This window comes from Monodelphis domestica, chromosome 2, assembly GCF_027887165.1.
Source record: "Monodelphis domestica isolate mMonDom1 chromosome 2, mMonDom1.pri, whole genome shotgun sequence".
In the NCBI taxonomy this organism is placed as follows: Eukaryota; Metazoa; Chordata; class Mammalia; order Didelphimorphia; family Didelphidae; genus Monodelphis; species Monodelphis domestica.
The window spans coordinates 212,184,673-212,196,911 of NC_077228.1; the positions used below are offsets into that span (position 1 = coordinate 212,184,673).

Here is a 12,239-nt window from a genome sequence, read left to right on the forward strand (position 1 = left end):
TCCCAACACTCTCCACTAGCCTTTTTTTTTTGGTCTCCTCCCACATTTCATCTGGACACATGCCCCACTTCCCATTGCTCCAGCTAAATGAGGAAGCATTGCAGCTTGCTCCTGTCTCAGCTCCTCACCCTAGAGATGACACACTCGCTCTCTGATGTTATCTTCTCCCACACTCTTCCTCAAACATCTTCTAGTCTGTCAATGTTTAGTGCCTTTACTTTGCTGACCGTATAGCTTGCAATGTGTCATCAGCAGGGCTTCTACTGAGCTCTAGAGGGAAAGGCTTCCTAGAAGAATTCTCTTAGCACAGTGCCATATATTGTTTAATAGAGTATGGGAAAAGCTTTTAATGAAGATAACTGTCAAAAGCTCTTGTTTCCTTTCTCCTTTCCAAGACTTAGGAGAACATTAGATTCTCCTGAAAGCCCCAGGGAGAGAAAGGTTTCATGGAACATCGAGTCTTCTTGCTGCTGGAGAGCTTAGAGATCACCAGGTCTAACCCCTTCTCTTTATGGATAAGGAAACTGAAGCCCATGTGCCCAGGATCCTACTGGTGGTTAAGGGAAGATCTGGGACTAGATTCCATCTCTGTTGTTTTCTACTTCATAGCTCCTTCCACTGTACTTTCCATGCCATTGACTCTCTTCTCATCAGCTTTATGGGAAAAGAGACCTTCAGGAACATGAAAGTCAGCTTCAGAAGATGAAGTGGAATAAAACAACTATGCCCTCTTTATTTTGATTACCATAGGGCCTCAAGATGAAGCTGGAAATCAGCCCCTAATGGGGTCTATCAGGGTCCAATGTGGCAAGACCCCCCAAGTTTGAAGCTTGGGACTTTTTGACATCATAAAATCACAATCAAATGTCAGAGTTGGAACAAATTCTGGAGGTCACCTAATCCAACCAGACCCTGCTACAATGAAGTCATCTCCTGGAAAAGCCCATTTCATTTTTGATCAGTCCTAATTATTAATTTCTTCTTTACATCTAGCTTAAATATCTTTCTCTTCATATTGTCCTCTGGGGCCAAATAGAGCAAGTCCAGCCTATCTTCTAGGTACCAACTTTCAAATATTCAAGTTTCTCTCACTCAAGTCTTTTCTAGACTAAAAATCTTTAATTCATCCAACTAATATTCACTTAGGATACTTTCAAGGAACCTGATCAACCTGGTTGCTTCCTTCTGAATGAACTCTAGCTTGTTAGTATCTTTCCAAAACTGTGTTTCATGACTTTCTTACTAGAAAGCATTTTTTAAATTCTTCATCCTACAAGTACCAAGAGGAAGATATGGGTCAAGTTTTGTGAATGAGGAATTAAATGCCAAGGTTGGAGACAATGAATACTAGTTTCAGGAATATCTACGTCTGGCCTTAAATAACTTGGTACTTAAAGAAGCTACACAAACTGCACAAGACTGAAATATTTTCTAGAATCAAACTTTTTTTTACTATATACTCTTGCGTTTGTCATAGCTGTAAGGAAAATGAAGTCCACTGAGTTCAAACTCCTCATTTTACAGTTGAGGAAATTGAGGCAGAGAAAAATGACTTATCTGAGGTGTTTTCAGCATATCTGTTCCTATCCTGTGTGCCATTAAACTGTGCTTCCTTAGGGCTAGGCTCTATAAGGATCAGACCCTGATACAAAGAAGTCAGAAATATATATTATATATATCTGAAATTCTAGAGCAAATTCCATTTAAGCCACATTTATGAAGTGTCTCCTATGCAGAAGGTGAGAAGCAGCTCAATGTCACTGACAGAGGATTAGCCTTACTGTCAGAAGACTTGGGCACAAGTCATTTAACCCCATCAGCAATTCTTTTTTTTTTTTAACCTTCTGTTTTAGGATCAATATTAAGATTAAAAAGAACAAAACTAGGCAACTGGGGTTAAGTGATTTGCCCAGGGTCACACAGCTAAGAAGTGTCCAAAGTCAGATTTCAATCCAGGTCCTCCCAACATCAGACCTGGCACTCTATCCACTGTGCTACCTCACTGTCCCACCATCAGCAACTCTTGAAGACCAGTTGCCCATCTGCATCACTGGAAAAAGTTTCCACACTGGGAGTTCTCCACCCAGATGAATCATAGGTTCTGAGTTGCACATGGGTAGAATTGAATATGCTACTACAATCAGTGATTCTTGTTCTTGTAAAGCAGTGAAAGCACTGAGAAGACTATTCCATTGCCAGCTCCTAGATACTGAAATGATCCCCTGGAACTCCAATCCCTCATCCTATCTCTCTGCCTAGCAGGAAACCGGATCTCCTTACATAAGGGCCTGAGACCATTCCTGTCCTCCCCTCATCCACACCTTAAAAATTCTCTGTTCTCCTAGATCCTCTCATTTTTCTTCTAATCTTGAGCATGAGGTAGCCTAGCCTCTCACTGAGACTAATCCCTCCACTTGTGCCCACCCTCCCAATCTTTTTCTCATCATCTGGGATCTTATTCTATCAATAATTCTGTCCTACCTCCCCTATCTTCAGTCTTTCCCTCTCTGATTCCTTCCCCTGTACCTACAAAAATATTCAGCTCTACTCAACCTTAAAGATGCCTCCTCTGACCCTGTTAATCCCTCTAGCTAAATCTCTTCTCTATACTGATGAATTTTCGTCATCTATACTGTGAACCTTAAAAAACCCTACTTCATAAGATTTGTTTAAGACCATTCCTCATTTAAACAAATGAAGGGACTTAGATCAGGAATATGAGACCTCTACTCCACCCCTACTTAAGCATGCTTTAGGGGAAGAAACTCCTTGCTGAACAATGAAAAATACTTAAACCCATACTTATAGTAAGGCAAAAGTTCTTAAGCTGTGCCTATTTTTAGATCTAATACAAAAGGGTGCTAAGTACCTATAAAGGTCAGGCAACTTGTGAATTTACAAGGAGCAAAGAGGTGAGACCTTACTCAGAGGTTTTTTTCAGGTGTGAACTTAATCAAAAGTTTAAGCCTACTTAGGTGTGAATTAAGAATGGTCTGTCCTTTGGAAAACGTCTACTGTGATTGGTAGATGTGAGAACTTAGGGGAGGTGACATAGGAGAAAATTCCCTTTAAAAGGAGATCAGAAGCTGAGAGCAGGGGAATCTTGCTGGAACTCCCTCTGAGGACTCTCTCGGGGACTGTCAGGAGAATCTCTCTCTGGAGATGGCAAAGCTGAACTGGTGTCTCTCTGAACGCTAGAATTTTGCTTGGGACAAATCTTGTGGTGAGTGGATTGAAGACTGACTGATCTCTCTCTCTCTTAAGGCTGGCCTAGCCTTTTTTCTCATTATTCCTTTCTCTCTCTCTCTCTCTCTCTCTCTCTCTCTCTCTCTCTCTCTCTCTCTCTCTCTCTCTCTCTCTCTCTCTCTTTAATTCCTCATTTGTATTAATTAAAATCTCTATAAAACCCAGTTGACTTGGGTATATTTCATATTTGGGAATTTTTCCCTGGCAACCACCTTATATTTTTATTTAAAACAAGACACTGTCTTGAAACCATATTTCTGCAGTCACAATTTAAGCCCAACACTCTTTTATCTGCCACAGTTTATAACTCCCACTATTTTAATCATGACAATACTCAGTGTCTCCATTTCTTCACTACTCTTTGTAAAGTAGTTCCCCTATCATTCTACTGAACTAATCTTCCCAAAGTCTTAATGAATAAATTCTGAAGTCTTTTCTCAGTCCTTCTATAACATATGATACCACTGACTATACCCTCCATTTTCATACTCTCATTCTTTCATTTTACAGATGCTTTTATCTCGTTTCTCCTCCTTTTTGATTGACCTCTCATTAACATACATCTCCAGGACCAAATTTCATCTGCTCCCAAGGCTTCAACTATCACCTACATGCAGATGATTCCCAAATATATACATATTCTGACCAGAATTCCATTCCTAGATTCCTAACTGCTTTCTTATCTCCATGCTATGCATCCTCCAACCAATCCTTGCTTAGTAAACTGGATATCCCACTTGAATCTCAAATTAAATTATGTTCAAAACTCAATTAAAGCTTCCTTCTAAAACCTGTCCTGTCTCCCAACTTCATTACTACTATTAATAACATACTCTTCCTCTCACTCAGGATTCCAGGTTCAAAATCTCAGTCTTTGATTTTTCTATCTTCATCATCCCTCCCATCCAATCAGCTGCTTACTGTTGATTCTACCCGGGCAGTATCTCTTGTACTCTTCCTTCCTCTCTTTTTATCCTGCCTCCCTCCACCATAGTCCACTTCTCAAACCCTAGCAATTTGGATTCCAATCCTCTATTCAACAAAAACTTCTCTCAGGATCACCAATAATCTCAAATGTTAAATACGATGGCCTTTTCTCAGGCCTCACTCTTCTTGACCATTCTGCAAGTGTTTGGTAGTGTGGATAGTGACCCTACTACTAAACATATTTCTGCTTCCTACCTATCTGATCACTCCTCTTCAGTTTCTGTGGCTGGATCACAGCTCATGTCCCACCCTTGCCATGCCTAGAGGTGTTTTGAACCTGTTCCTACCTTTCTCTTTACCACACACACACATACCAGGCCCCATGGTTTCCATATCATCTCTATACAGATGATATCAAACTCTCTTCTGATCTGTAATCCCACATCACCAACCACCTGCTAAACATTCCACCTAGATGTCATATGGGTATCTCTAACTCATTATCTTCTCTGCCTTTTCCTAACTTCTGTGTTGACAACACTATCTTTGCAGGCTCTAAGAATCATTCTTGACTCTTAAACTCTCCTACTCATCCTCTGTATAATAGTTGACAAGTTCTATTTATTCTAGTTCCAAACAGCTTTCATATATATCCATAACCTCTTCTCCACTCAAATAGCCACTGCCTTAGCTCAAGCCTTCATCACTTCTCTCTAGGACTATTGGAAGTCTCTAAGTTGGTCTCCCCAACTTTGGTCTCAACCTTTCTCCAAATCATTGTCTGTATTACAGGGCTGCAAAATTTATATTCCTAAAGTGCAATTGTGACCATGTCACTCCCTTGCTCAAGTTACTCCAATGGGTCTTTTTTATCTAGAGACTAAATATAAAACTCCTCTTTTTGGAATTCACAATCTGACTCTAACCTATCTTTCCAAACTAATATTATATTACTTGCCTTTGTAAACTCTACATTCCAGCCAAATTCTTGCCAATCTCTTTATACGATATTCCATTTCTGGTGAATTTTCACAGGCTAGTCCCCAATGCCTGGAATGCACTTTTTCCTTAACCATTTCTTTCTTTTCAAATCACAGGTTAGGTGCCACCACCTTTCTGGACCTTCCCAAGTATTCTCCCCAACCCTACCCCTGAAATTATTTACTTCAAATAGCATTTGAATTTACTCTGTATATATCTGTGCAAATACTGCTTTTATCCCAAAATTAAACTCCTTGAGAGCAAAGAGTATTCCATTTTTTCTTTTCATCCCCAGTGCTTGGCATACAGTAGGGACTCAATAAATGCTGTTGAACTGAGCTGAATTGAATATTATGCTAAATTTCCTCCTCCTTTTCACAGCTCTACACCTAGAAAATGATCATCTTTGCTGACTACCGCCACTTTATTTGCCACTTGTTTTTTAAAGTTTCAAAATGTGGATTTAAATCAGAAAAGTTTGCTGAATTGTGTATACCTGTTGGTCCAATGCACTTCCCAAAGCAGTCAAATAAAGAGGAAAATGGCCTATATTGTACATTTGTGGAGGCAAAGAACTGAAAACTGAGGGGTTACCCATCTATTGTGAAATGGCTGACAAATTATGGTATATAAATATGTTATTTTCATGCTATTATGCTACAAGAAAGTGAAGTGAGCAGAACCAAAAGAGCAATTTCTGTAACAAAAAGACAATTAAGACCAACAATTTTGAAAGAACTATAATCAACACAAAGACCAACCATGATTCCAGAGGATCCATGATGAAACATACTACCCAAAGAGGTGACAGACTCAGGATGCAGACAAATATATATTTTTTGGAAATGGCCAATGCATAAATTTGTTTTGCTCAACTATGTATATTTGTTACAAGGATTTTACTTTGTTCTCTCTCCCCTCATGTGAAGGTGGAACAGAAGAAAGGAGAGAAAGAAAATAGATTTTTGATAGTTGGAAAAAAATTAAATGTTTTAAAAAAGGGGGAGAAAGTATGTTGAAATTGTTCCTTCTCCAGGAAGGAGGAAAAGCCAGTCAACATTTGTCTTCTGTTGGCATAGCCTTTGAGGGTCACTTCCATGCCATAATAAGATATGATTCCTTTCTTCTTTAATTCCTATGATTTTAATAAACCTTTTAATTAAATTCCCCATAAATGCAACACTCTAAAAACAACTCAGTTAATTTTTCAAAGGATACTTCAACTATTACTCCTATCATCTACAGTACATTATACTTCAATAGTTTATATTTATAGAATATCAATATATTTTCATTTTAATCCTAATAACAAATCTGAGATAAGTAATTAAAATTAGACCAATTTTACAGACGAGGCTTATAGACATTAAAAAATTTGCCTGATCACATAACCCCAGTCTTATGACTCTGGTGTCCTAGTCTACCTCTGAAATGTATCTGAAAAAGCCCTTCACACATTACATAGTAGTCCAACCTGGATCTAAATAGGAATCCCTTCTCTAATATCCTAACTAGTGGACATATTCTAATAGAATTTAAGTTCCTTGAGGGCAGGGACTCCTTGGTTTATCTTTGTACTTTAATTGCCTAGCATAGTATCTAACATGCTAGATAAATTTAAATGAATTAAATTTCTTGAACTACTCTATTCAATGGTTTTTTCACACTCTCCAGTCTCACTACCCTTTCTGTAGCTTACAGCACTGGTGAAACCCAATCCTCCTGAAGCCTCTCTCCTATCTTCACTTTCTTGACCCTGTTTTCTTCTGGTTCTCTATCTATTTGACTGCTCCTTATCAGTCCCCTAATTCTATATAACCAGACTTCTGAAGTACTTATCAATTGTCTACTGGACATCTCCTAGTTGACCTGTCAGCATATCTCATATTCAAAAATTCCAAAACAGTACTGATCCATTTTTGAAGTCCACTTTACTCCAAACTTCTTTATTTCAGTTAAGGACAACCCTATCTTCCTGGTCACCCCAATGTACAAGCTCTTTCTCCTTTTTAAAAAAAGTTATTTTTTAAAGTGCTTTCCTTTCATCTTAGAATCAATATCGGTTCCAAGACAGAAAGCTTTTTTGTTTCTCTAGTCAGAGGTAAGGGTTAGGCAATGGGGGTTAGGTAACTTGCCCAGTATCACACAGCTAGGAAGATTCTGAGACCATATTGGAATCTAGGATCTTGCACCTCTAGGCCTGGCTCTCAATCCACTATGCCATCTCCTTGCCTTTATTTTATATTATTTAATTTATTTATTTTTAAAAATTTTACCTTCTGTCTTAGAATCAATACTGGGCATTGGTTCTAAGGCAGAAGAATGGTAAGGGCTAGGCAATGGGGGTTAAGTGATTTGCCCGGGGGTCACACAGGTAGGAAGTATCTCAATCTAGATTTGAATCCAGGACCTCCCATCTCTGGGCCTGACTCTCAATCCACTGAGCTACCCAGTTGCCCCCTCGCCTTTATTTTTCCAAGCTTTAACAGTTGCCAAATCTAGTCTACTCTACCTCTGAACCATCTCTTGAATCTTTCCCCTTCTTTTCATTCAGAGGTCTTAGACCACACACTTCAAATCCCCATCAGCCTAGACTATTGCAATAAACTTCAAAGTAGACTCCCAGCTGCTAGGCTCTCTCTTTTCTAATCTGCCTATACAACAATCTGATCCAGCTGCTCCCTTGGTCAAAGACTTTTTTATGGTTTACCATTGCCTCTAAGATAAAATACACCTCAGCTCAAGACTTAAGGCTCTCCACAATTTAACTTTTACATACTTCTATAATTTTATTTCATACATCTATTGCCCTTCAAGAACTCCAGCCAAATTGGACTAATGATCCACTCCTAATCCTATCTCCAGGTATGTCTTCATATAGCTGTAATATACTCCCTCCTCACCTCTGCCTCTCAGAATCTTGTTTTCCAGGTTTAGTTCAGCTGCTACCTCCCCTTCTGCTTCCACGATCCCCTTCCCATTTATTCAATGTTTTTCTCCTTCATCAAATACCCAGTATAATTCTTATTTATGTAAATCTCCTATAACCCAAGGGCACAAATTGTTTTGTCTTTGTATCCCTAGAGTCTAGCAGTATCTTGCACATAACAGGGTTAAATGAATATTTGTTGAATTCAATTGGGATATTCAGAGAAGTTCCAGATGTCTCCTCCAGACCAAGAGATACAAGATTGCCAAATCTTTTCTATCTCTATTCAGAGAGAAAATTTTAATTTAAAACTACAAATACACCTTTCACTAAGGACTTTAGGAAATAAATTAGCTGGGTTGCTTTCTTTCCTCTCTCTCCCAGTTGATTTTGTGCATGTATATGGGGGTGGGGGATGCATAAAGGGAATCTCTCCCCCACCCCCACCCCCAAACAGAGAAGGAAAAGGCCTTGATAATTCATTCTGGATAATCAATTTCTTTATCAACCAGGGGTGGCTGTTTATTTTAAGATATCAACATGAAATTCTCTACTGGGAAACACTAAAATCCACTTTAGAAAACAAATCTTTACAGGAACTGCAGCAAACCCCCAAGGTGGATTTCAACAAAAGACATTAAGTATTCAATAATGTTTCTATTCCAAAGGCCCTAATTTTTTTCAACTCCAAATTTTCTATTCCAAAGGCCCTAAACCCCTGGTCTTGAGAAGACATAGATGATATCCATTTACTAATTCAAACAACTGCAAAAAAAAAAATTATTAGAGCAGAGAGAGACCTGGAAACCACCTCTGGAAGGCAGTCTTCCTTTTCCCTCTCCCCAGTCCTCCATACATGATTATTTCTGGGGAATATCAATGCTCCCCAGCAAAGGCCACTGTGACCCAGAGTTTTAATACAGTAGTATTATGTTGACAAACCCTTACTGACATGGCAAGGCTGGAGTACAACATGACTGATGGCCAATGTGGGAAAGACTTCCACTCAAAAGAGGTGGGAAAAGATAGACAAGGTGAGAGAGCAAGGTGTAGATCCAAATTATTACTAATGAGAACATTATGGTGGGAAGAGAAATAGTGCTTTTCTGCCAATAGCTAACTTTCAAGCCAAAACAAAGCAGTTTTCCACACCTTTCAGCCCAAAATTGTTCACTTGTTTTCCACTTTTTCCACATCTGGCTTCCCCTAAATCTAGCTTCAAATTGAAAGTCAGATATTTCCAAGTTAATAATCATCATTCCAAAGAGATCTCAATAGGTATGAAGTGTTGGGTTTTCCTTTCTAATATGCACCAATGGGGTAACTTGAATGACACTCAAATGCAAGTTAAATCAAGGGAGTCGCCTAGTTCATTAATATAGTGTTAATTAACCGTGATGATTGGGTTGTATTTATGCTGTCAATTAGCCTTTAAATTACAGAATCATAGTCTTAGGGATGAAAAAGATCCTCAAATCTCTATTTTGCTAGCTGTGCCAGAATCCTATGTGGTTGCACTTGGGGTCTGGGGTACAGGAAAATGGGCATTTGCTGAAGAGTAGAGGAATTTTAAAAGTTTGAACAATAATAGCTTGTTAGAAAAGGACTGTAAGTTGTAGGGTAGATGTTAGTGTATGCTCACCTGTTCCCCTATCTCTCCGTCTTTGTGCATAGATCTAGTCATATAATTCTACTGAAAAACCTTCAATGCTTCCCTATTACTTCTGAATAAAATTTGATTTCTGGCATTCAAAATCCTCCCCAAACTGGCATCTCTACCTTTTCAGGCTTCACTGTTTCTCTCTATATGTGCTCTAGAGCATTGGTCTCCAAACTTTTTGGATCACATATCCCAATGGTAAAAAGAAAACATTTGAGTATGAACCCATATATGTATATTTATAAATTATATACATATACTACTGTTTTACTATTTTGTACATTAGAAAATATATGGAAAATTAGAAATTGTAAAAGATGAGATAGATGAAACCTTTAAAAACTTTCATTTTATTAACGGTACAAAAACCTTTTTTGCTCTCACTAAAAAATAAAACATTTCTTAGTGAGAGCAATGTAACCAAATATGCAAAGGTTTCTGTTGAAAATTGGCTAATAAATTTCCATTTTCTACATTAAGGAGTTAAGGAGGGGACAGTCTGTGGAGGTCAGATCCTAGATCCAGACAGAATGCAGCTTTTCCAAGGAGGAGAAAGAGGCACTGGCAAGGCAAGATATCAAGATGCCCAAGTGGGTCCAGAACCATCCAGTGAGTGGATGGTTCTCTTCATTTGTTTCTGTGCTCTCCATTGGGATGGAGGAAGGGGAAGGGAGTTAGTGAAGCTGCAGACCTGAGCATTTTGTGTTTGGCTACTTGAGTCCCAAGCTTACAGGCAGCATTATTTGCTGCCTCTCAAAAGCTGCTGTGGCTGCTCCCCTGGGTTCTCCTTGCTGCAGCTTTTCCCCAAATAGCTCCAGTCTCTCTTGTTCTCCTGGGACAACGGAGTTGTGGAACTAAACAGAAGAGGGAAAAGAGCTTTGGACAGGCATGGTGGGAGTCAAGGAAAAATTGCCTGGGAGTTTTCTCAGAAACACAAAACATTGAAAACAATGCAATTATACATCAGTATATACTACTAGTATAACTGTACTTAAAATTGTACAACTTATACAGGTACAAGAAAAGATCATAGGGGGCAGCTGGGTAGCTCAGTGAATTGAGAGCTAGCCCTAGAGACGGGAGGTCCTAGGTTCAAATCTGGCCTCAGACACTTCCCAGCTGTGTGACCCTGGGCAAGTCACTTGACCCCCATTGCCTACCCTTACCACTCTTCTGCCTTGGAGCCAATACACAGTATTGACTCCAAGACGGAAGGTAAGGGTTTAAAAAAAAAAGAAAAGAAAAGATCATAGCCCGAGGGAGAATGATACTGATAAAAACATCTTTTTGGTTCAAACTATCCAACAAGCAGAGGAAAGGGCCAAGGTGGCTGGGGAAAACTGCCACCTATCTGCTTAATAAAGACTCTTCAATACAGTCCAGCATAGCTGGTAGGTGGGGAGGGTCTTGGACTAGGAAGACATTATGTGACTATCCAGCATAGGCCAAAGCAGGCGTTAACAAGGGCAGGAGGGACACCAGAACCACTCTCTGTGTCTCTTTAGCCACTCCAAAGGATACTCCTACTTTGGAGACCACTGCCCTATGGCACATCTCAAACAAAAGAGACTATTCTAGGCTCCTAACACCCTGTATTTTCCAGACACTGTCTTTACTTACTGTTTTAATGTCTGGGAACATCCTTCTTCACTATACCTATTAAATCCATACTTTACAATTCAACCCAAAAGTCACTCCTACAGCTGTCCCTGATCCCACTGCTCAGTGACACCTTTCCCTCAGACCTTACATAATGCTTTCCATCTTCCTAATAATTATAATGGAATATTGTGACTTAGAGTTAACTGTTGCCAACTTTATACTCTGTGAAGGCAAGAAATATTTCTTATCTAAACTTTTTATCTCCAGCATCTAGGAGAATACTCTATGAGGGACTCAAAATTTGTTCAATTAAATTTGTTTATAAGTGCGGAAACAGCCAGCTATCTTGAGAGCTCAAACATATAGTAGATACTTAGGGTTTTTTTCAGTTTAATTTGCCTCCTAAAGTTTAAAGTCCTTTATAATCAGTGATGTAAACTACTGACCTAATAGAAAAAGGAGTAAAGTTTTTTAATGTTAATTTTCTCCAGGGGTGCACATAAATAACACACACACACACACACACACACACATTGTCCTTTAGTAAAAAATTTTTAACTGAAATTTTTCTTTCTAAGTGCTACTTTCATAGTGATTAAAGTAATTCTTCTAACTGTACCTAATTCACATGTAGAACCCAGAACCCAGTGGAATTGTACATCAGCTATGGGAGGGGGTGGGGGGAGAAGAGGGAAAGAACATGAATTTTATAACCATGGAAAAATATTCTAAATGAATTAAATAAAATTTTTCAAATAAAAAATAATTAAATTGCATGCCTAACTGTCATTATCTATTCCCACCTTTATATGTCCTATTTAATATTGAGGTGCAACTGCTTCAGCTTTGGTATCCACAATGGGAAGCCAACAAAAAGTACCATTTCTCTCTGGT

General features: G+C 38.8%; 1 protein-coding gene across 4 annotated transcripts in view; it reads right to left on the reverse strand.

The window, feature by feature from the left end:
• UNK (unk zinc finger) overlaps positions 1 to 12,239 on the reverse strand; it is a 41,943-nt gene that overhangs the window by 20,261 nt on the left and 9,443 nt on the right. The window lies entirely within an intron of this gene.